Source organism: Eriocheir sinensis, chromosome 28 (genome assembly GCF_024679095.1).
Source record: "Eriocheir sinensis breed Jianghai 21 chromosome 28, ASM2467909v1, whole genome shotgun sequence".
Classification (NCBI taxonomy): domain Eukaryota; kingdom Metazoa; phylum Arthropoda; class Malacostraca; order Decapoda; family Varunidae; genus Eriocheir; species Eriocheir sinensis.
In genome coordinates this window covers 15807926-15831662 of record NC_066536.1, presented here as the reverse complement: position 1 = coordinate 15831662, position 23737 = coordinate 15807926, and positions in this window count along the sequence as shown.

Here is a 23737-nt window from a genome sequence, read left to right as displayed (position 1 = left end):
TCGTCCGTGTTGAATCATTTGCTCCAATTTACGACCGACTATTAGTGTTTTTATTATCTTTATCTATCTATCTATCTCGTTGCTGTGTAGATTAATCATTTCTCTCTCTCTCTCTCTCTCTCTCTCTCTCTCTCTCTCTCTCTCTCTCTCTCTCTCTCTCTCTCTCTCTCTCTCTCTCTCTCTCTCTCTCTCTCTCTCTCTCTCTCTCTCTCTCTCTCTCTCTCTCTCTCTCTCTCTCTAAATTAAAGCAAATAGATATTGACGGTCAAGTAAACCAATGGATCGCGAATTGGTTGAGCAACAGACAACAAAGAGTGGTGATTGACGGATTTAACTCAGAGTGGGCACCGGTCACTAGTGGCGTCCCTCAGGGCTCCGTTCTTGGCCCAGTGCTCTTCATTATTTACATCAACGATATGGATGTTGGACTCAATAATCGCATTAGTAAATTTGCAGACGACACAAAGATTGGTAACTCGGTTCTCACTGACGAAGACAGGCAAAGTCTCCAAGAGGATTTGCACAAAATTTCAGCTTGGTCGGATAGATGGGAGATGCCCTTTAACGTAGACAAGTGCCAGGTCCTTCAAGTCGGAACAAGAAATAAGATGTTCGATTACGAAATGGGCGGCGTTAAACTCACAAGCGTTCAATGCATTAAGGACCTGGGGGTCAAAATCACGTCAAACCTCAAATTCTCACATCAATGCATCGATCCAGCAAATAAAGCGAACAGAATGTTGGGCTTCATAAAAAGAAACTTTTTATTCAAGAATAAAGATGTAATACTTCCGCTCTACAATAGTTTAGTCAGACCCCACTTGGAGTATGCGGTACAGTTTTGGTCTCCCCACCATGCAAAGGACATTGCTAAATTAGAAGGTGTTCAGCGTCGGGCGACAAAAATGATCCCTTCCTTGCGCAGCAAACCTTACGAAGAAAGGTTTTCCACCCTTGACAAGTTCTCTCTTGAGAAACGTCGCCTACGAGGAAAACTGATCGAATGTTTTAAAATACTTAATGGTTTCACGAATGTAGACAGAATAAAATTGTTTATGATCGATGAGACTTTGCGAACGAGGAACAATGGCATAAAACTCAAATGTAGACAAGTAAATTCAGACTGCACCAAATTTTTCTTCACCAACGTTGTAGTGCGAGAATGGAATAAGCTCCCACCTTCAGTGGTCCAGTGTAACACGATTGACTCCTTTAAAAACAAGCTCGACCGTCACTTCCTTCAACTTAATATTAACTAGAGTAGAAATGCAACGTTTTGGAGCCTTTTGTAGAATCACTTAGGTTTAAGGACAGACCTCCTAGTCTGGACCATGGGGTCTGTGTGGTCTGATTTTCTATGTAAATATATGTAAATCTATGTAAATTCTCTCTCTCTCTCTCTCTCTCTCTCTCTCTCTCTCTCTCTCTCTCTCTCTCTCTCTCTCTCTCTCTCTCTCTCTCTCTCTCTCTCTCTCTCTCTCTCTCTCTCTCTCTCTCTCTCTCTCTCTCTCTCTCTCTCTCTCTCTCTCCACATATCTTTCCATCTATATAACCGTACACTCTATATTACCACTTCAAATCAATGTTAACCCTCGTTCTTGTCCTCCTCCTCCTCCTCCTCCTCCTCCTTCTCCCCCTCCTCCTCCTCCTCCTCCTCCTCCTCACTCACCTGTAATTAAACCATATCTCTCTCCATAAATCTAGCGCTTTGAATTAATGGTTTCACCTTTTAATGCAGTAATGACTCCCGCTTCATTGGCCTTTTAATTTACTCACCTGTCTCGCTCTGCTCATGAAAGGAGGTGAGTAATTAGTTTCTTCATCTCTACGCGCCTATATGAACCTCTTTCTCTCCCTTGCTTCTTTATGCTCTCTCTCCCTTCCTTTCTTTATATATGTTTCCTTTTCTCTTCTTTTTTCTGTTTCCTTTTTTCTTTCTTTGTTTTTTTCTTTCTCTTTTTCTTTCTCTCTTTCTTTATCTTTCTGTTTTTCTTTCTTTTTTCCTTTCTTATTTTTTCTTTCTTCTCGATTTAATTTTTTCTTTCTCTATGTCTTTCTCCAAGTTTAACTACCTGTCTATCTACCTTTTGATGTACTAATTACTGTACCTATCTATTTTTTTTTGTTTAGTTACCTACCTTTCCTTTTCCCTGTCTTCCTCACCATACCTAACCTACTTACCTCCCTTCCTACCTACATGCAAACCTACCTACAATTCCTCTTCCATAAGCACTTCCCCAGTTGACTATCTACCTTCCTACTTACCTACCTACCTACCTACCAACCAACCAGCCTTTCTATTTACCTACACACCTGCCTACACTCATCCCCCCCCCCCCTCCACAGACACACTTCAGGTAACCCTTTCACCTGAGTTCACCTGCCACTCACCTGAACCACCCAAGGAGAAGCTATTTCACCTCCATAAAGGCGATAGACTTAGGAACATGACAAACCAAATAAAAAGAGAGTCGTGAAGAGGAAAAAAAAACAAAAGAAAATCAAAACAAAAGTACCACCGTTAGAGAGAGAGAGAGAGAGAGAGAGAGAGAGAGAGAGAGGGAGAGAGTCACGGCCTTAATTTTGGTACTTCCTTGTAAATCTGAGCACCTTTTGATGGGGGTAGAAAGTGGGTTACCTGAGGCGTTTTTCTCCGGCGCGGCGCCCAAAGGTGTGACCCACATGACTATACAAAATGGCTACAAGAATACTTTTTTTTTTTTAGTTTGGTTTCCCTGACCTCGTGTTTTTCTCCCCTTTAGTGTATTTTTTTTCCTCAGTGTCTTTCGGCCTTGCATTCTCTCGCATTTTCATTGTCTCTGTCTTCTTCTCTGTCTCTGTCTCTCTGTCTCTTTTCCGCTGTCTCTACCTGTCTGTCTCTGTCTTTCTTTCTCTACATACCAAATAAGATGAACATTTACGTAGATTTAACTAAGCGCTTAAAAGACAATCTCTGTTTGTTTTTTCTTATAGAGGACTTGCAGTAACCTCAACGAACCTCACTAATGTCTCCAAGTGGCTTTCCCTCTGCCATATATGTAGGGTACCCAATGAGTGTTTTTAGATGGAAGTTCCTTAGCTGCTTTAGAGGTTAAACAACGAACCAAGAGGCCAGTATTTTTAAGTATCGGCACCTCAGTTACCTTGTTTGAAAAGCCTCTATTCGAAGTTGCGGGGTTTCCAGGGACTGCTTTATGATCCTGGTGATATTTTTTACACGTCTGTTCACCTTCCCATGTGTCCAGTGACCCTCAAAGCACTAATGGAAGATGACCAGACGAGGGACTTTAATTTGATACCTCCCTGTCTTTGTCTCTTTCTATTTGTCTGTCTTTCTGCCTGTCTGTCTATCTGTATATCTATCTGTCATTCTTCTGCACCATGAACGGAAAAATCACCCATGAAAATCAGGTTAATCTTGTCCGTGCTTTTGGAAAAATAACCGGAATAGTAGCCCAATATGTTTAATAATATGGACCCAAGCTTCAATATTCATCATCACCACCAGGCTAGCATTCCTCTGTAGATTCCTTGTCCTCCCACGAATACTTTCTTTCACGGAGGCAACACTCGACCTCCTCTCTCTCCGGCATATGACCACAGATGTTGCGCCGACTAAACGAAACTTTCCAACTTTCCTCTCACTAGACTGACGTGACCAGCAGGGTGCCCACCGACCCCATGTGACCCGGCATGACACACTTCGGTAAAGGTCAGGGCGACAAAACTACAAAAAGCGATGGAAAACAATAAAAAGACATCGCTAAACAGGTCCTTGATTATTACAACAGGGGCGAGGGGCATATCAATACAAAAACTAGGAATTTAAATTGTTCAGGTGAGTATGAGGTCAATTTAAAACGGAATTTACCTCAGTGTTCACGAGGGAGATGCCGAACAATTGTCAAGTAAGTCGTGGATGAAATAAAAGTTGCATATCGCAGAACACTAGACAGGAATGACATCTAGGGTCGTTTAATTTACCGCTTCAAGATGTCTACCAGTCTCCGATGGTGTTATGTGTCTTTGCGATCTCGAAGACTCATGTTTCCTTGGTATTTACTGTAATTTCATGCTCCTTTTATTTCTCTGGTGTCTATATCAATTTCATAATCCTCCTTTTTTTCATTGGTATCCTCGGTAATTCCATTCTCCTCTTTTTTCTCTGATTTCCACGGCAATCCCAGACTCCTTTTTTTCCTTGGTATTCACGGCAATCCCATACTTCTCATTTTTTTCCTTGTTATCCACGGCAGTTTTATTCTCCTATTGTGCAGATGGCTAATATTTACCTTCGTCGGCTGTCTCCAAGTGCCCATTAATCATTTGCTTCTCTATCTACTCAGCAGCTTATGATTCCCCTGGCGTTCATTGTATTAGAAGGTTCTCCCATGTATTAAGGTTATTTTTATACCTTTTCCAGCTGTTCCCAGTTGTCCATTAATTTCAGGGTTCCTCACGCACCAAATGGCTGATGTTTTCCTGGTATTCGCAGTGATTCCAGACCCTTTCTTGTATTTAGGTGACATCTGTTCACCTTCCCATGTGTCCAGTGACCCTCAAAACACTAAAAAGGTGACCAGACGAGGGGCTTTAATTGGATGCCTCTCTGTCTTCGTATTTTTCTATTTGTCTGTCAGTCTGTTTGTCTGTCAGTCTGCCTGTCTATCTGTATATCTATCTGTCTGTCTTTCTGCATTACCCAAAGAAAGTTCCAACAATTTGCTGTTTGGTGAGCTTGCGTCTGCTTCAGTAATCTTCAAACTTTTCTTACTCTGACTCATGTACTCGAAATATTACCTACTTTCCACCTATTTTAAAGGCTTCTTGAACCTCAATTAAACGGAATAAAAGACTGCGCTCCTCCCGCCTTCAAGTAGTTAGTTATCTGTTAATGAAGAAGCGTCGACCAACTGTCTGTCTGACGGTGCTCGGTCTCTGGACCACCATGACCTACTTCCCCGTGCGTGTAACTGGACGAGACGAGACACAAGGCAACAAGACAGTGGTACTAATTCATCTCCAGACGTAGAAAAAACTGCCTCATAAAACAAACCCATACATGCAAATTACTGTTCCCTGGACCCCTAGACATTCATTATGCCCGCCTGACCTAACCCAACCCCAAGTCTCTTATTTTTACGACCTGGTCTTTTATTACCTCACCACAGCCTCCGCAGCTCTTGCATAACGGGCTCTCCAGACTCCCCCTCGCGGTCCCCTCTTTGTGATCCGCTCGGCCGTTCTTTTGTTGCCGTTTTAGTGCACGTTCTTACCCCCTTTTTCGTTTTTTTTCCCGTTTGAAGGTTAATCACGGAAGGATTTTGTTTTGTCTCCGAGGCGGGAAAGAAACAATGACTCGATTCTTTTTATTTTGCTCTTTTTTGTGTTTTATATGATGGGGATTTCGCCTCATCGTGCGCTGGACCCAATGACCTGTTACGACGGGGTGTAATTGGATAGCTCTCTGTCTTTGTCTCTGTCTATCTTTTTATCTGTCTGTCTGTCTGTCTGTATGTCTTCCTGTCTGTCCGTATATATGTATGTATGTGTCTGTGTCTGTTTCTGTGTGTGTGCCTGTCTGTCTTTCTGTCTGTCTGTCTATATGTCTGTCTGTCTCTCTCACACAATACATATTCGTCTCATTCTTCTAGTATCTATCTTATCACCCTCTCTCAAGTTTCTTCATTCACTTCATTATCAACTTTTGTCGCCTTTCTTCCTTTCACTCGCATCCTAATTCTTCCCCTTCTTACGGTAGACAAAATAACTAAGAACCAAATGAAATAAACAAAATCATTCTCATTATTATTCATTTTTGTCTCTTTTCCTTCCCTTTCACTAGCATCCTAATTCTTCCCCTTCTTACGGTAGACAAGATAACGAAGAACCGAGCGAAAATAAAAACAAAAAATCATGTAAAACGCTGCCCCTGCAAAGATAAAAGAAGCCGAAGAGACTTAATTATGTTGCAAAGGTGTATTTCTTTGATTTTAATACCTCTAGCTTTTTTAACACTTTCTGACCCTCTTCAAAACCCTCCTCAATAATATCTTTCAGTCTCCTCTGTTTCAGTTTTTCAATTTAACTCCTTCACTCCATTCCTCCATCATTCCATTCCTAACTACGTACCCACTTTCTATTTCTTCCTCTTACTTACCCTCTTCCCGCTCTCCTTCCCTATCCCATTTTTCCTTGTGTTCTGTTCTTCCTTCGCCGAGTCTCTCATCTATTGTCCTTCCATATCTTTCCTTTCCTCACTGCTTCTATTCTCCCTTGCATTCACTACTTCTGTTTTCGAACGCTCTTTCATCTATCTTTATCTGCATCCTTTCCACCATTTCTCTATCCTTCCCTACTCCCTTTTCCTACGTTCATCTTATATAACTTCATGTCTTCCTTTATTCCTACTCTCCTTGCTTATTTTCCTATCTACTTTTGCCTCAAGTTATCTGTCCACTTACTTTTCTCTTCGCAACTTCCTTCATTCTTTCTTCCATTCCCTATCTCGTTTCTTCTCTTCTGTATTTCCTTCCTTGTTGATGCGTTCACTATTTCCTTTCCTTCTTACCGTCCCCCATTCTATCTATCCGCATACATACCTATCCTCACCCACTCCCTTCTTCCCTCCCTTTCTTCATCTCTCTCCTCCCTCCCTCCCTCCCATCTCTCGTCGACGGCGCCTCCGACAAGTAACATTTATGGTTGTCGCCTGCGGGAAGGTCGTGTGTGTGTGTGTATGTGTGTGTGTGTGTGTGTGTGTGTGGAGTGCGAGATAGGATGCTACATTGTGTGTAGGATAAATAAAACAGAGGAGGAGGTGAAAAAGGAAAAGGAAAATAAATAGAAAACAAAAAGAAAAACATAAAAAAAACAGAAGAAAAAGAAGAAGCAGGTGAAAAGGGAAAAGCATATACAGAAGCAGATAAAGAAAAAGAAGAAAAGAAAAAGAAGAAGAAGAGGAAGAAGAAGAAGAAGAAGAAATAGAAAAAAAATAAATATTATGATCATTACTTCATATATGCATTCAACTTGGTAACAGGAATTAACTAATCATACGAAACGGATTTTCCATAACCCCCCCCCGCCCCCCCCCCACCCACACACACACATCCCCCCTCCTACCAACACACATCCCCCTCCCCCAACACACATCCCCCCTCCCCCTCCAAACACATCCCCCTCCGACACATACACATATTACCACTCAACATAAAATTAAAAAAATGAAAGTTAAACATCAGCCCGGTCCCTCCGAACACGCCCCTTACATGCCCTGATGGAGATTTGCAAGCCATCAAACTAACATTATCGAAATTATATACAGAAGCTAATGCATTAAATAAAAAAAAAACCCTGCATGAATAGATTGATAAGAGTCATGCATGGTTATTACCCTCCTTTCATCAACGCCAGATAGTAATAATTATAATATGAATAAGAGTAACTGTAATAAAGGACACTGAAGAATAGATAATGAAAGAACGTTACGGTTAGCAAAATGGTAATGCTTATATTTAATCTAACATCAATATTTAATCTCAAGAAAATGTTTGTGTGTTTGTTCGCATAATTGTTTTGATGTATGTGTGTGTGTGTGTGTGTGTGTGTGTGTGTGTCTATGCTAAGAGAATGACTAGTCGATATTTATTCATCCTCGAGAAATGTTTGCGGTTTCAATTTCACCTCGAGGCATTGCACGCATTGGCACTCTCATTTGTCAGAAAGGGATGCACATGTTTACAACTCTATTTACTTTCAGCGAATGCACGTGTTTGTATATATTTTGTGCATTCTGGAGCCTCGTCCCGATAATTGCCTCATCTTGACTTGGCAAACCCCGAAGCAGAAAAATCAGGTGGGAGGCGGTTAAGATATAAGTATATTGCGCACGAGAGAGAGAGAGAGAGAGAGAGAGAGAGAGAGAGAGAGAGAGAGAGAGAGAGAGAGAGAGAGAGAGAGAGAGAGAGAGAGAGGAAAAAAAGATGAGGAGAAAGAGAGGTTTTTAGGGACGCAGCAGAGACAAAATTATGATATATCTCGCGAGAACTATATTAAGAGAAAAGTATAGGCGCGGAAAACAAGGCCAAGGGAGAGGTAGTAATCTGGGCACGAGGGTTCTGGGAAAGAGAGTGTACAGAGATGAAAAAAAAGCAAAAACGCCCAAGATTAGCTAATGGTAAACTTGAATCATAAGGCTCAATACGAAAATGGAAGTGACAGGTGTGTGAGAGATGTCCTCGAGAGAATTATGAGCGGAAAGAACAACCCTTGAAAAAAAAAAAATTAGTGGACGATATACTAAAATTGTGAGGCTTAGTACGAAAAAGGAGGTCAATTTTTGCGTGTAAGATGTTCGCGAAAGAAGAATGAGAAGAAAAAAACAACATCCAGCAAAGAAAAACGTGGTAAAAACGAGAAGAAGGAAAATGAGGTAGGTCAAAATCGAGAAAATGACAATACGAATTCAAGAAGAGAAGAGAAGATTAGCGAAAATAAAGGACAGAATAGCGAACAGAAGTCAGTAGAGATAGGAATGAATGTTAGTTAAGAAAAAAAAGATAACATAACAAAAATGTCGATAATGATAAGAGTAAAGGAAGTTAAATCAGAAGAAGTGAAGAGAAACCATGGAGGAAGAAAATAACGAAGATAAAGAAACAATAAATAGAATAAATATAACTAATGACGCAGAGACCTCCTCTCAAACGAACACGCAAAAGAAGAAATATTATTAAACACCAATTAGAGAAAAAAATACATTAGATACGAGAAACAGAGATAAAAAAGGGAGCAATCAGAACAGGAAACATTACTCATCGATAACTCGCTTTTAAATGGTGTGTTTACTACCGTACCAAGAAGAAGCGGACGAGGAGTTAAAGACGGAGGCATTCTATTATATTTGTCTCTCATTTTTCCTTTTCTTTTTCCCTAACGTTCGGCCCAGCAAAGGTTACCTACGAGACTGGTTGGACATCCGCTCTTCCCCGCTCCTTAAAACCAGACGAAGTTGAGGAGAAATTGTGTCCATCCTCTTGTGTGTGTGTGTGTGTGTGTGTGTGTGTGTGTGTGTGTGTGTGTGTACCTTCAAGGCTGAACGGTTCACACAATATCTACGTAACTCTTGCCAGATTGAGAGAGAGAGAGAGAGAGAGATTGTGTCTGTTGCCTTTTTATCCTCTTCCTGTAAACCTCCTTCCCGTTATTATTATTATTATTTTTACGTCTTACTTTGTCTCGGTAATATCGCTGTCAATATTACCATCATCATCATCATCAATATCATCATCATCATCATCATCATCACTGTTCATGCCTATCATTTATATTTTTGAGTCAGTTCTTTTCATTTATTTTCTCCTACTCCTCTTCCTTCTCCTCCTTCTCCCACTCCTCCTTCTCCTCCTCCTTCTCCTTCTCCTCCTCTTTACAAACACACGAACGCGAGGATGCTACAATCAGGTGGCCGGTCGGTCTGCTCAGGGCGGCTCATGTAGATTTATTACCATCAATCAAGCTCGCCCATGAATCTCCAGCCTCTCTTACTCGCGTCCAGTTTGCACGAGACCGGAGCTTCTGTAATGCCCTGATAAGTGGCTGCCTGTCTATCGTATAAAGTTATCTCGCCTGAACACCATGATATGACTCCTTGACCCTCTGATTTTACCTACAAGAGAAGGATCAGAGTGGAATTAATGGATTCGAGTGTTATTTGTTATTTGAGTGAGTTCCTCGGAAGTGCTGCGGTGGTGGTTGTTGCCCGCACCCTTAATTGGTAGGATTATGGTGTTGCTGAGTGCTAGTTGTGTTGCTCTGCTTAACCTCTGCTTCCAAGGTCAGAAGATATTAGAAATATATATAACGAAGTGTCTGTTGCAATGTGGCCTTCCCTGTTCGGCGCCCGGCAAGGTGCAGTAAGTGTTGTTGCTTTTGTTTTTATTTCACATTGAACATTCTGCAACTGTTAATGTGCAATCGAAAGTGCTTTCAGTATTTTTTGTTTTAATGAGGTATATTCTGGCCACCCAAAAAGGCCTATTATTATTCTTATTATCTTAAGTATATATTAATTATTACTCTTTACCTACCTTTAAATTTTATTACGATCTGCTATTCTAATCCTATTCTGTAATCATGTTTATAGTATTTTTAAGTATTAGAGGCAGCTCGTGGAAAAAAGCCTGATACGATGATCATTATCTTTATTATTTTTTATACATTATGAACTCTCCTTTTATTGTGATCTTTCTTTACCTTGTCTTACCTTTCCTTACCGTACCTTACCTTACCTTACCTTATCTTACCTTACCTTACCTTACCTTACCTTACCTTACCTTACCTTACCTTACCTTACCTTACCTTACCTTACCTTACCTTACCTTACCTTACCTTACCTTACCTTACCATACCTTACTTTACCTTACCTTACCTTACCTTACCTTACCTTACCTTACCTTACCTTACCCTAACTTACCTTGCCGTACCTTACTTTACCTTACTTTACCATACCTTATCTTGCTTTACCTTACCTTACCTTACCTTACCTTACTTTACCATACCTTATCTTGCCTCACCTTACCTTACCTTACCTTACCTTACCTTACCTTACCTTACCTTAATTTACCATTCCTTATCTTGCCTTACCTTACCTTACCTTACCTTACCCTATCTTATCTTACCTACTCTTGCCTTACCTTACCTTACCTTACCTTGCCGTACCTTACTTTACCTTACTTTACCATACCTTACCTTACCTTACCTTACCTTACCTTACCTTACCTTGCTTTAGCTTACCTTGCCTTACCTTACCTTACCCTATCTTATCTTACCTAATCTTGCCTTACTACTTGCCATACCTCATCTCACTTCTCTCTTGTTCTCCTTCTTCCTCCCGTTCTTGATTAAGTGTTCTTCCTTCGTCTAAAATATTGTATATAATAATTTGCCTTCAGTTCTCCTTTCCTCCCTACCCTACCGTCCCCCCCCTCCCTCCCTCCCATTTCTCCTTCCCTCCCTCCCTCCTTCCCTCCTTCCCTCCCTCAAAACTAGTCAAGACACATAATTTTGTCTTCTTGCAACACTTTCAGAAAACGAGGTTAACGTACGTCCACTTTTTCTCTTCTTCTTCCTCCTCCTCCTCTTCCTCCTTGGTTCCCTTCTTCTGTTTTCTTTCTTCGTCACCATCATCATCATATTTTTATTCTTATTCTTGTTCTTCTTGTTCTTGTTCTTCTTCTCTTCCTCATCCTTTTATTCTCCTTCCTTCTCCCTCTTCCTTCTCCTCCTGTGCCTTCTCCCCCTCCTATTCTGACAATTCCTCCTCCTCCTCAACCAATTTTTCCTTCTACTTCGTCTCCTCCTCCTCCTCCTCCTCCTCCTCCTCCTCCTCCTCCTCCTCATTTGATATCCATCTTTCACTGGTAATATATCTGCAAAACTTAATCTGCGTTTTCTCTCACAACTTCTCAATTTCCATCCTCCATATCCGGTGTCTCCTCCTCCTCAACCTCTTCGTCCTCGCCTTCGTCCTCGTCCTCGTCTTTCTTGTCTTTCTCGTCCTCTTCCTTCTTCACTTTTCCCTTCCTTCAGTTTCCTCCACCCCCTCCACCCCTCTCATCCTTCTTCTTCCCCCCCTCTCTCTCTCTCTCTCTTTTCCTTCACTCCTTCCTTTAATACGTTTTTGTTGTATTTCTCGAGATTGGTTTCTGGTTCTCTCATCATTGTGTTTAGTTATTTATTACAATTCGCTTCCTAACCCACCTCTGAATGTGTCCTTCGCTCTGATTATGAATTTAACTTTCTGTCTGTGTGTCTGTCTGCGTGTATGTGTGCTTGACTGTCTGTGTTTCTCTCACTCTTTCTATCTCTCTCTCTCTGTCTCTCTCACACGTCTTGGTAGGTGACAATCTGCCTCTGTCTGTGGGCAACTTTAACCTGTGTCTTCGGTTCATCTCTCTCGTATCTGATTTGGCTCGACCCAGAATGCTGGTTGATGATAGTGGTTGTGGTAGTGGTGGTGCCGGTGCTGGTTGTCAGGGTGGTGGTGGGTGTGGTGAGGGTGGTGGAAGGGATGGTCGTGGGGGAGTCTTGCCTTTTGGTAGTGGTGTTAGTAGTGGTGATGGTGGTGGTGAGCATTTTATATATCGAGTTTTGTGATTTGTGTGGTTGTGGTTTGGTGGCGTTTGTAGTGGTGGTGGTTGTAGTGGTGAATGTGGGGGTGGTGACTGTGGTAGTGGTGGTGATTTTGGTTGTAGCAGTGGCGGTGGTGGCGCTGTTAGTGGTGGTGGTGGGAGTGGTTGTAGTGGTGGTGGGGGTGGTGATGGTGGTGGTGGTGGCGGTGGATGTGGTGGTGGTGATGGTGGTGGCGGTGACGAGTACACAAATGTGAGTTATTAAATATGGATTATCATTAACGTCAATTATTTTTCGAGTCTCCTTTTATCTCCCGCCTGAATCTTTTTTTTTCTCGCCTCGTCCAACAATCTCTGAGCCTTTGTCAGTAAACATCGTACATAATGCGCTCCAGTTTTCCTTTTGAGTTTGAATTGAACGATAAACTAATCAAGAGACTATTTATCGCCGTCTTGATAATTGAACCGATCTGAATGCACGAATGATATGAATAAACTCCTTGAATCCTTTAGCGCTTTTACTGCAGGATGGTTTACAGGAGCGACAATGGGTAATGAGGTTTTAAAAGCATGTGTTGATCATATTCTGCCGTCTCCTTCCTTATTTATAAACAATTCGAATGTAAAGCGCTATCAGTAAACTCCATGAATGATTTTGTTTTGTTTTAATTGCTTGAAGGTTCGCAGAAGGGACAATGGTAATGAGTTTTTAAAAGCATGTGTTGACCTTCTATTGCTGTCTCCTTCCTTATAAATAAACGATATGAATGCGCAAATGATATTAATCTACTCCAAGGATATTGTAGTGCTTTTATTGATTGAAGGTTTGCAGAAGGGAGAGTAAGGAATGAGTTTTTAAAAGCATGTGTTGATTTTCTCTTCCCGTCTGCTTCCTTATATAAAAACGAGTTGATTGCGAGAACGATATCAATAAACCACATCAATGCTCTAGTTTTTATTGCTCGAAGGCTTGCAGGAGGGACAATAATAAGGTTCTAAGCATGTGTTGGTCGCATAATGCCGTCAACATATAAATGATCTGAAGGTGAAAGTGATATCAATAAACTACGCCGGTACTTCTGTTTATTTTCTTTACCTGACGTTCTCCCGAGGCCACAACAGGTAGATAATGAGGTTTTAAGCATGTGTTGACCTCACTGGATTACAACACACGTTAGCAAATAATTATAAACGATACGAGAAGGAAAATGAGTTTACTAAATCGTACACGAATTCCGATTTTCTTTTTGTGTGTTTTCTTACTGAAGCCAGGGCAGGTAATGAGTTTTTAAACAGTTAGTGACATCTTTTAATCACAAACGCTAGGAGCCACAGGTGTTTGAAGTTAATTAGTCCGAGAGCTGATGCCTGTCTTTACCTGGGTTATAAAGTGTGTTTTTAGGAGGCTTCTCACGGGGCAAGTGAGCTGGGAGGAGGGTGAGGTGGGAGGTGGGACTGTGACATATGAGGATGGATGAAGATGGATGAATGGAGAGCGAGAGCGAGAAAGAGATGGATAGAGAGGAAGGGAATTTGTATCGCTTTCAAATTATCTCTCTCATAAACACACACACACACACACACACACACACACACACACACACACACACACACACACACACACACACACACACACACACACACACACACACACAGAGGTAGGAAGTATTATTATTAGGATTGTAGAAAAAAGAGTAAATAAAAAGTAGCTCATTATTCGAGAAGGCTGAGATATATATTACATTTTCACATTCTTGTATTCACCGTAATATTATTGTCAATTGCTTCTCGTGTATATTCTCCTCCGTTTTTTTTTTTTTTTATCTTCCTCCTCCTCCTCCTCCTCCTTCTCCTCCTTCTTCTCTTTTTCGTTAACATCAAAATCTAAACAACTTTCACTTCTCCATCCCATTCTCTCTCTCTCTCTCTCTCTCTCTCTCTCTCTCTCTCTCTCTCTCTCTCTCTCTCTCTCTCTCTCTCTCTCTCTCTCTCTCTCTCTCTCTCTCTCTCTCTCTCTCTCTCTCTCTCTCTCTCTCTCTCTCTCTCTCTCTCTCTCTCTCTCTCTCTCTCTCTCTCTCTCTCTCTCTGTCTCTCTCTCTCTCTCTCTCTCTCTCTCTCTCTCTCTCTCTCTCTCTCTCTCTCTCTCTCTCTCTCTCTCTCTCAATAAAACTCCATCAGCAAGAATCTTGAGAGAAGCTGTAATTGGCTATTCTTATGTAGACAAGGACACACACACACACACACACACACACATTTTCTGAGGCTTTGTGTAACTTAAAAATAGTGGAGAGAGAGAGAGAGAGAGAGAGAGAGAGAGTAATAATGGAGGGTGGGTCGTGAGAATCAGATAAGATTGAGCCTGAACGGTGTTTCTTGAAGTAACTCTATCGAATTAGAAGGAAAAACAAATAAAAGGAAACTAATAACAGTCAGATTAGTTTTCATGATAACGTTATGGAAGAAAAAGGACCCTTATATCCGCAAAATCTGATAAGTACCGCTACTCGAAGATGGCTGAGATTTAGTTGGTTTCCACATTCGTTACTAAATTCAATTCGGTTTAGTTTGATCAAGTTAATGAAAGTATCTGCATGTAATTGAACACTCCTACCCCCTACACACACACACACACACACACACACACACACACACACACACACACACACACACACACACACACACACACACACACACACACATTGACAACCTAAGTTCTCTGTCTTCCTGGTTCATGTGTAAGTAGATAAGTAACAATTGTTGCCTAAACCAAATCCGATTATTCTCGGTAATTGAAAGTGGCCAGCTCGACAGTCTCGCTCAAGGTTGGGCGGGAGAACAAAATAAGTTAAACTCGTGGCTAGTTTTTCACATTTTAAGCTAACTTTGTAGATTTTTCGAAGTCAGGTTGTCAGCTTTACCTGTAAATGTTACTTTTCATATTCGTGGTTTGGCTTATGTCAGATTCGATTAGTGGTTTTTACATCAAAGGTCGCGGCTCAAGGGCAACAAAAAGAGTACAAAAAAAAGCCCGCTACTCGCCGCTCCCACAAAAGTAAAAAGTAAAGAGTAGCCAAAAGGGAGGTCAATATCGGGTGGAGAGGTGTTATGTTTATATTACTCAACTGTCCTGCTTTTTCTCAGTTTGCAAGCCGTTTACCTCAAGTTTATCCAGGTGAAGGGAACTCATCTCTCTCTCTCAGTGGTTCTTTTCCGATGCCCTACGCCCCTGTCCACCCAGCAGTGAATGGGTACCAGGTATTAATCGGAGGTTGTGTCCCGTCTCCTGTGATCTGTTCCCTTCTCCTATAACTCCTTACCCTTCTGTCTCTCCGGCATATGACCACAGATGTTATGCCGACTAAACGAAACTTTCTCTCAGTGGTTGTGTCTCTCTTTCTCATTTTCGTCGTACCCATTATCTAGCACATGTTTATTTCCCGCACTAATGCATTAATCACCTACACTACTTACCTCTATTTTTTATTTGTCTACCTCCAGTTACTCCCAAGACGGTCAGACACGCTCCAGGGAAATCACTGCCGCCTCGCTTTTTACCCGCTCGGCCGCCGCTTCCTCTTCGCTCGTTGTTCCGGCGGTGGTTTTTCCTCCTGAACGTAAAGAACTGTGTCAACTTTCACATTTACTACCTTTGCTACTTTTGCCTGTTCTTGTTTTGCTTCTGCTACTCGTGTGTGTCAGTGTGTGTGTGTGTGTGTGTGTGTGTGTATGTTCTATTTCCGTTCTTCAGTAAATAAAAAAGAATACTTAAACTACTACTACCGTCATTTGTTTGCTACTACTACTACTACTACTACTACTACATTTTCTTATACCTCTTTTACCCTCCTTTTCACCCCAGAAAGTATATGCAATTACCACATTCCGTCTCCCTCGATCCGTGACAACCTTTCTGCATTAAACGCCATGACCCAGCACACACACACACACACACACACACACACACACACACACACACACACACACACACAGTTTATTAAAGGGATAGGAAAAGTGTAAGGATAAATGTTTCAAATTCGCCAGGACGCGTTGTTCAATCCACCGACACTGTACCCTATTATTTTAGGTGGTTAGAACTCACTTAGTTAAAATATATAGACACTTTTTTCTATTCATTTTCCAACATCAGCCGCGGACGCGTTAGAGCTGACTGAATGAACTAATCTTTGTAGTAGTATTGATAAAAGTTACTATAAAAAATAAAAGTTACTGGTGGACTTCCTGCCTCGTAATACAACTTTGGTAGCATTATCTGGTGGACTTTGTAGAGGATAAAGTAGTGAAGTAGAAAGTAAATAAGTAATGAAAGCAACACTGAAAACTTTACTAGTAGAATGTTATCAAAGAAAGCGGGACGCGACGCAAACAATAATACAGAGCTCGGGAAAACTAATGAGGCACCACCAACCTGATACGCATTTTCTTTTTTTCTTTTTCCTTGAGCCTGCATCTCTGGCACGTCTGTAATGCTTGCGTCACTGGACTACATTTAGGGGGTGAAAAAAAAGAAAAAAAACTAGTTGGTGTAAAATTTTAAACATAATCATTGAGGAAAAAGAAGAAGGGAATAGGTGTAAAATTTTAAACATAATCATTGAGGAAAAGAAGAAGAGAGGGAATAAGGAGGTTATGAAAGTGATGCATGGTTAGAAGACTATGATTAAGAGGAAAAAGAGGGACAACGAAGATAAGGTAGACGATCAAGAGGAAGGGGAAGAGGAGGAGGAGGAGGAGAAGGATTAGGACGGAGACGATGAGGAAGTAATGTCGAAAAGGAGAAAGAATAAAACAAGGTGGATGCCGTTGATTAAATAATTTTCATAACAGGTGAACCCAAACGATATTTAACTAAGATTTGTTTTTTCGTGTATTGCACGTTTCTCTCTCTCTCTCTCTCTCTCTCTCTCTCTCTCTCTCTCTCTCTCTCTCTCTCTCTCTCTCTCTCTCTCTCTCTCTCTCTCTCTCTCTCTCTCTCTCTCTCTCTCTCTCTCTCTCTCTCTAATTGTTGGTTGTTTCTTATATTTATAGAAATTGGCCAATCACGATGGGACGCAATTACGGTTCGTTTGTTTTGATTTCACACCGCTGCCGCCTTGACCCCCATGACTTATTATTATCATTGTTTTATCATTATTAGCTATTATTCCTATTGGTATTCTTATATTTATTATTATTATTATATTCTACTACTTCTACACCCACTGCTACCTCTTCCAGCACCACCACCATATTACTGCTACTACTACTACTACAACTACTACTACTACTACTACTACTACTACTACTACTACTACTACTACTACTACTACTACTACTACTACTACTGTTGCGGCTGCTGTTGCTACTGGCATTGGGATTTAGCTTACGTAACCATCTGTATCTTTTTACAGTAATAGTTTTTTTTCTCTTTTGGTAGTTCCTGATTGTATCTCATTTTCTGACATGAATTTTATTTTATACACTGGGGGATTTATATTTTTTACTTTCTTTTTCAGGTACGGCAGTGCGCTGGGCGGAGGGAGCTCGAGGTGAAACTCTCTTGCAAGGAACATAGGTATTTATCAGAAGAGGTGTTATTATTTTTATTACTACACGTTGCTTTAACATATTTAACATACTCACAAAGTCTCTCTCTCTCTCTCTCTCTCTCTCTCTCTCTCTCTCTCACACACACACACACACACACACTGAAACTCATACCACAAAGTTGATATATATATATATATATATATATATATATATATATATATATATATATATATATATATATATATATATATATATATATATATATATATATATATATATATATATATATATATATATATATATATATATATATATATATATATATATATATATATATATATATATATATATATATATATATATATATATATATATATATATATATATATGTATATATATATATATATCTATATATATATATATACACACACACACACACACACACACACACACACACACACACACACACACACACACACACACACACACACACACACACATTCGAGTTTATATTTTGCGCACTAATTTTCCTCGAAGACACGATGTTTCTCTGCGAGCAAAGACAAAGAAAACGGACGTGAATGCCTATTACATTTATTGCATTATATACATTTTGTGACGGCCGAGAAAAGCAGAGTAATTACTATATTAAGTTATAAAGTGCATGCAACAAGCCAGTAATTTAGAAAAAGTAGAAATAATCGAAGTGTGAAACGTGTTATAAACTTTTTAAAAATCAGTGTGGGAGTCACCGCTCACTCAAATCTTTTATAAACGTATTATTAAAAACTTGACATGTCACGGTGCATCACACGCCTAATTTGTACACGCTGTGCCACACAGGCCAGACCATTGTATTTTTCACTTATCTCTTTGGCTGTAAAGTAAAAAAAATAATATGTCAGAAGTATCCCACAGTTTCTACCAGACCAAGTCACTATAATTTCCGATCATTTTAAGACCTATTACTCTGAAGAGTTTGTCTTCAGCACCATTTCATTTGTTTAATGTTGGTGGACCTACCTGGCCATGCAAGACGAAACGAGAAAATGGTGAAAAGAATGTATGGCGTATAAACTTGCAACATAGTGGATGCCTGTAATGTAGGAAAATTAACTACTGAGAATGAGTCTATTTAAATAATTGATCTACTCCACTACTTGTTTGTATAAATAGAGAGAGAGAGAGAGAGAGAGAGAGAGAGAGAGAGAGAGAGAGAGAGAGAGAGAGAGAGAGAGAGAGAGAGAGAGCGTCCTTTATTGAGTGACATGCGGAAATTTACTTTTTTTCCCCGCCAAACCTCATTTTCTTATCGCATTGTGCATGTTTCTCCCGAGTCTGAGGCGACGTGATGAGGGAACAGTGAGTGAGAGTGACGCGGGTGGTGAGCTGTCACTCTCCACTCACCACCACCATCATCACCACCACTAGCGCCACCATCACCAACACCACCAGCACCAGCACCACCATCATCATCACCACCACGACCATCACCACCACCACCACCACCATCACCATTACCAGCACCACCACCACTACTATTACTATAACCACAAGTACTACTGCTATCACTGCCAGTACCACCATATCTACCCCTCCGTCTCCAGCACCACAACTAGTATAAACGCCACTTATTCTACCACCCCTACCACCATCACCACCACCACTACCAACATTTCTACCATCACCAGTTCTGACTCCACTCCTACTGCCGCATATATCCCACTCCAATCCTTACCATCTTTATCGTTTGCGCCATAGCCAGCATCCCCACTGTACCATTACTACTAACCTAACCTCCACTTTGACTACTACTAACACAATAACTCGCGTAGCATCGACCACCACCACCACCACCACCACCACAATGTTCGTCACCATTTCTAACTGATAAAACTAAATCGCATCAGCCACTAAACAGCAGCACCAAACTATCCCCACGACCCCCTCCTCCCCCCCTCCCTCCTCCTCCCCCCTCCAAAAAAGAAGCCACAACCGTTTTTTCGCCCCCTTCCCTCCCCCTCAGTTCACTTCATTTCTTCCATTGTCCTTATAAGGTAGAGAACGCTGCGAGGTTGGGAGACAAAACGAACACACACACACACACACACACACACACACACACACACACACACACACACACACACACACACACACGATTTCCCCTCAGTTTCTTCAGGGATTCTGTAATTGGCCATTTCTTTCACATTACCTTTTTTTATTAATGAATTTTTGGACACCGTTAGAATGGACTTAGTTTCTATTATTGTTTTTCGTAATTGAGAGAGAGAGAGAGGGAGAGGGAGAGAGAGAGTGTGTGAAGGTTGACCGCTAAAAAATGTACGCGTGTAGTGTAGTTTCTTTTATTATTTGTATTTAAGTCAATCGTCTCCTTTTTATTCTTGTTTTTTTTCCATCATGTCTAAAGGTCGCAGTGTTTTGTGTTCGACCTCGAAAGCTTCTGCCTGCGTTTTCCAGTTCGATGCCTGTTGATAATCCGATGGAAACAATTTCTCTCTCTCTCTCTCTCTCTCTCTCTCTCTCTCTCTCTCTCTCTCTCTCTCATCTCAAAACACACACACACACACACACACACACACACACACACACATGCATACATATATCAATGAAAGAAGAGAGGAAAAAAACTGTAAATCATGACTTGATCCAAAAGAATAATACACTATATGGGGATGTATACTTACTGTTTGTGAAGGGTGATAATACATGATATATTAAGTGTTGAATGACGCAACGGCACAGGGGGTAAAAGGTTAGATAGGGTTGAGAATTGCACTGGCGAGAAAAGAAAGATGGAAAAATGAGTTACTGCCATGGAATTACTGTACGCTTGCATAGAGAAGGTAATGAGAAAGAAAGCCTGTAAAAATAAATGAGAGGATAGTGGAAAGTGTTACTCTGACACTCTGAAAACATAAAGAACAGGAAATTGATTGTAACTGGGGAGGACGCAGAAGAAAGCATGATAGGCAGTTCGTGTGCGTCAAACTTGGACAGGAAAGTAATAGGAAAAAAAGAGGAGTGGAAAGCCATATTAGGAAACCGAGAAAATAAAGCTGTAAAACTTCGAAAAGGAAAATCACGTTGTCATACTTCGATCAGTGGTCATTCTAGGGGTGCAAAAATTTCTGAGATATTTTGCGTTCCCTTTTACTGAGTCTATGTCTGTCTATTTTTATTCTCTCTCTCTCTCTCTCTCTCTCTCTCTCTCTCTCTCTCTCTCTCTCTTATTACTTAATAGATTAGTTTTATATTGCAGTTATTACGACTCGTGCATTGTTATTTTTGAATTTTCCATTTAAGACAGTATTTTTACCCCCCCCCCTTGTAAAGACTCAAGCACCCCCCCTCCCCCCCCCCTCCCACACACACACAACACCCTGTATTACGATCATCTCATTCTCTCCTTTCTCACATGGTTAGCTCCTCCTCCCCTTTTTTACCGTCTTGTCATTTTTGCTCCTGTTTCACTCCTCCATTAAATTGATTGGGGACGCAGTTGTCTCTATTAATCACACACTCTCCACGAGAAGTGAGGCAACCAGTTATTTTTTATATAATTTATTCGCAGTTTTCCTCCTCCACTTCTTCTTGGCTTGGAGGAGATGAGTGTTAATTGAAAACGAAGGAAACTTTATTCTGAGGGAAGAGAGAGCGAAGATTTGCGCCATCATTTTTTAACATATTTGATAAATGATTAAAATAAAAAGTTTGAGAAAGTATATATTGATGGAAAAGATTAATTTACTTTTTATCCTCATTTTCTTTAGTCAAGTTGTGAAAATCAAAGAAAAGCCAATAGTATCCAGACAGTAGTTTTCTCATAGACCTCTGCTCTCGCTTCCTTCCTCTTTATCTATCTATATATCGATCATCAAATTTAAATGAATCTTGTCTCTCTTGTCTCTACTAACCCAGAGAGAGAGAGAGAGAGAGAGAGAGAGAGAGAGAGAGAGAGAGAGAGAGAGAGAGAGAGAGAGAGAGAGAGAGAGAGAGAGAGAGAGAGAGAGAGAGAGAGATGAATTCTTAAATTTCACCCTAACTTTTAAGCTCCCCAAAAGGCCTGATCGAGGTGAAAGCATCTCTGCGGTTTTCCTTCTTTCTTTCTCCTCCGTCATGTTTTCCCTCCTCTCACCTTCCTCCATTCTCTTCTATTCCTCCCTCCCGAGTTCCTCCTTCCCTCATTGCTTCAGCCATCCTTTCATCCTACTTTCCTTCCTCACTTATTCTTCCTTCCCTTCTTCCCTCCATCCCCCTCCTGCCGTCTCTTTCGCCTTCCTCTATCTCCCTTTTCTCGCTCCATCTTCCCTTCCTTCCCTTCTCTCCGTCCTCCTCCCTCACCTCCACCCGCCTCCCTCCTTCTTCCCGTTGGCTGTGTGAAGGAATGTCTTAGACTGTGAAAATGGGATTGTTTTTATTCCCTCCTTGACTTTCCGTGATCCATTGACTAAATTCGGAAGGAAAACAGGATGAGGAGGAGGAGGAGGAGGAGGAGGAGGAGGAGGAGGAGGAGGAGGCGGAAACAACAAAGCAAAAAGAGGAGGAAAAGAAAGAGGATTTGCATGTAAGACCAAAAGTAAAGTGAGGAAAGGAAATACGTTAACTCGTGCGTTGCGTCGGCGCCCACTTGGATCTCTGGTTATTGAGTCTGTGGCCCGTAAAAACCCAGCTCCCGGGACACAGGGCAGGTGAGACTTCCGGGTTACCACAGTTTAGCTTCCCCAAGTAGCTATTTATCGAGCACACGAAAGGTAGCATGAATCGCTGAGTGGGGTTTGTGCCGACTGCCCTGAATCTAACCCGAGCCCGCGAATTTGTAACCATAAACATTAGTGTGATAACGACCTCACCACGCAGGCACAAAGAAGGACAGTCACAAAGGAATATAAGTTGCATAAAGAAAGAGAAAGTGATAAGTTTTGAAACTCATATTTCTTGGTTTTTGTTACTTCTGTTTTCCTTTCTCATCTTTCCATAAGTAATAACAAAATCTCTCACTATAAAAAATATAAATAAAAACTTACCACTTCCCTTCCTTTCCCCTCCCTTAAACGTTAACTTATCCACTCTATTTTTTCCCCTGGTCAAGCGGTCGGTGGCATAGTTCATAGGTAGATCCTTATGTACGAGTATGTAGAATATTTCTATAAAGTTACTAAGTTAAAGTATCATCAGCAGCAGTTGAGAAGAAAATACTTATTGAAATGAAGCTAAAGTAATCTAGTGCATGAAATTTACTTTGAACATCATTTGGTAAAGATAAACTCACCAATCACTGTGCCTTTTTTTCCCCTGCAACAATACCCGATAGAAAAACAGAAACCCAAATCGTCAGTCGCCTGTGAATATATACGAATACTTTGAACACAGCTCGCGATGCTCAGACAATAAAAGTGATAAAAGTGTGTTCTTATGGCATCCGTGAAGACTTAAACTGAACATTTAAAGTTGATTAGAATTTATGAGTGCGCACGAAAAGAGAAGGGAGAAGAAACGATAACGGGAGAAGATGGAGGAGGAGGAGGTGGAGGAGGTGGAGGAGGAAGAGGAAGGAGAAGAAAAAGAAGATTAGAAAGAAAAGGATGTGCATGCAGTCAAAGGAAAAGTAGAATAGACAGGAAACGATAAAGAAAGAAGAAGAAGAATGTGAATTAGAAGAGGGACGCTGGAAGAAGATACATTCGCTAAAACGAAGAGGAAGAGAAAGTGGATTGAACAGGAAGAGAAAGAAAAGAAACAGAAGACGAAGAGATTAGAAGAAAAGAGAAAGAAAGAGACCGTTGTTTTGATGAAAGTGGATAGGTAAAGAGGATGATGAAAACATAGAAGAACAAACAGCAAGATACTTCAATGTGATTTTTAAGGGAGCAGATAATCTTCGCACGAATTACAACTACAAGCGGACTGATTCAATGGCGGATGACTCAGTTCGAAAAGAAACTCGTGCTAATCCCTGTACAGCATCACCACGCTTGAATCAATAGTCCAGCAGTTCGAGTTAGCTGATTAGTTAAGAGCTCAAAAAAATTGGAGTA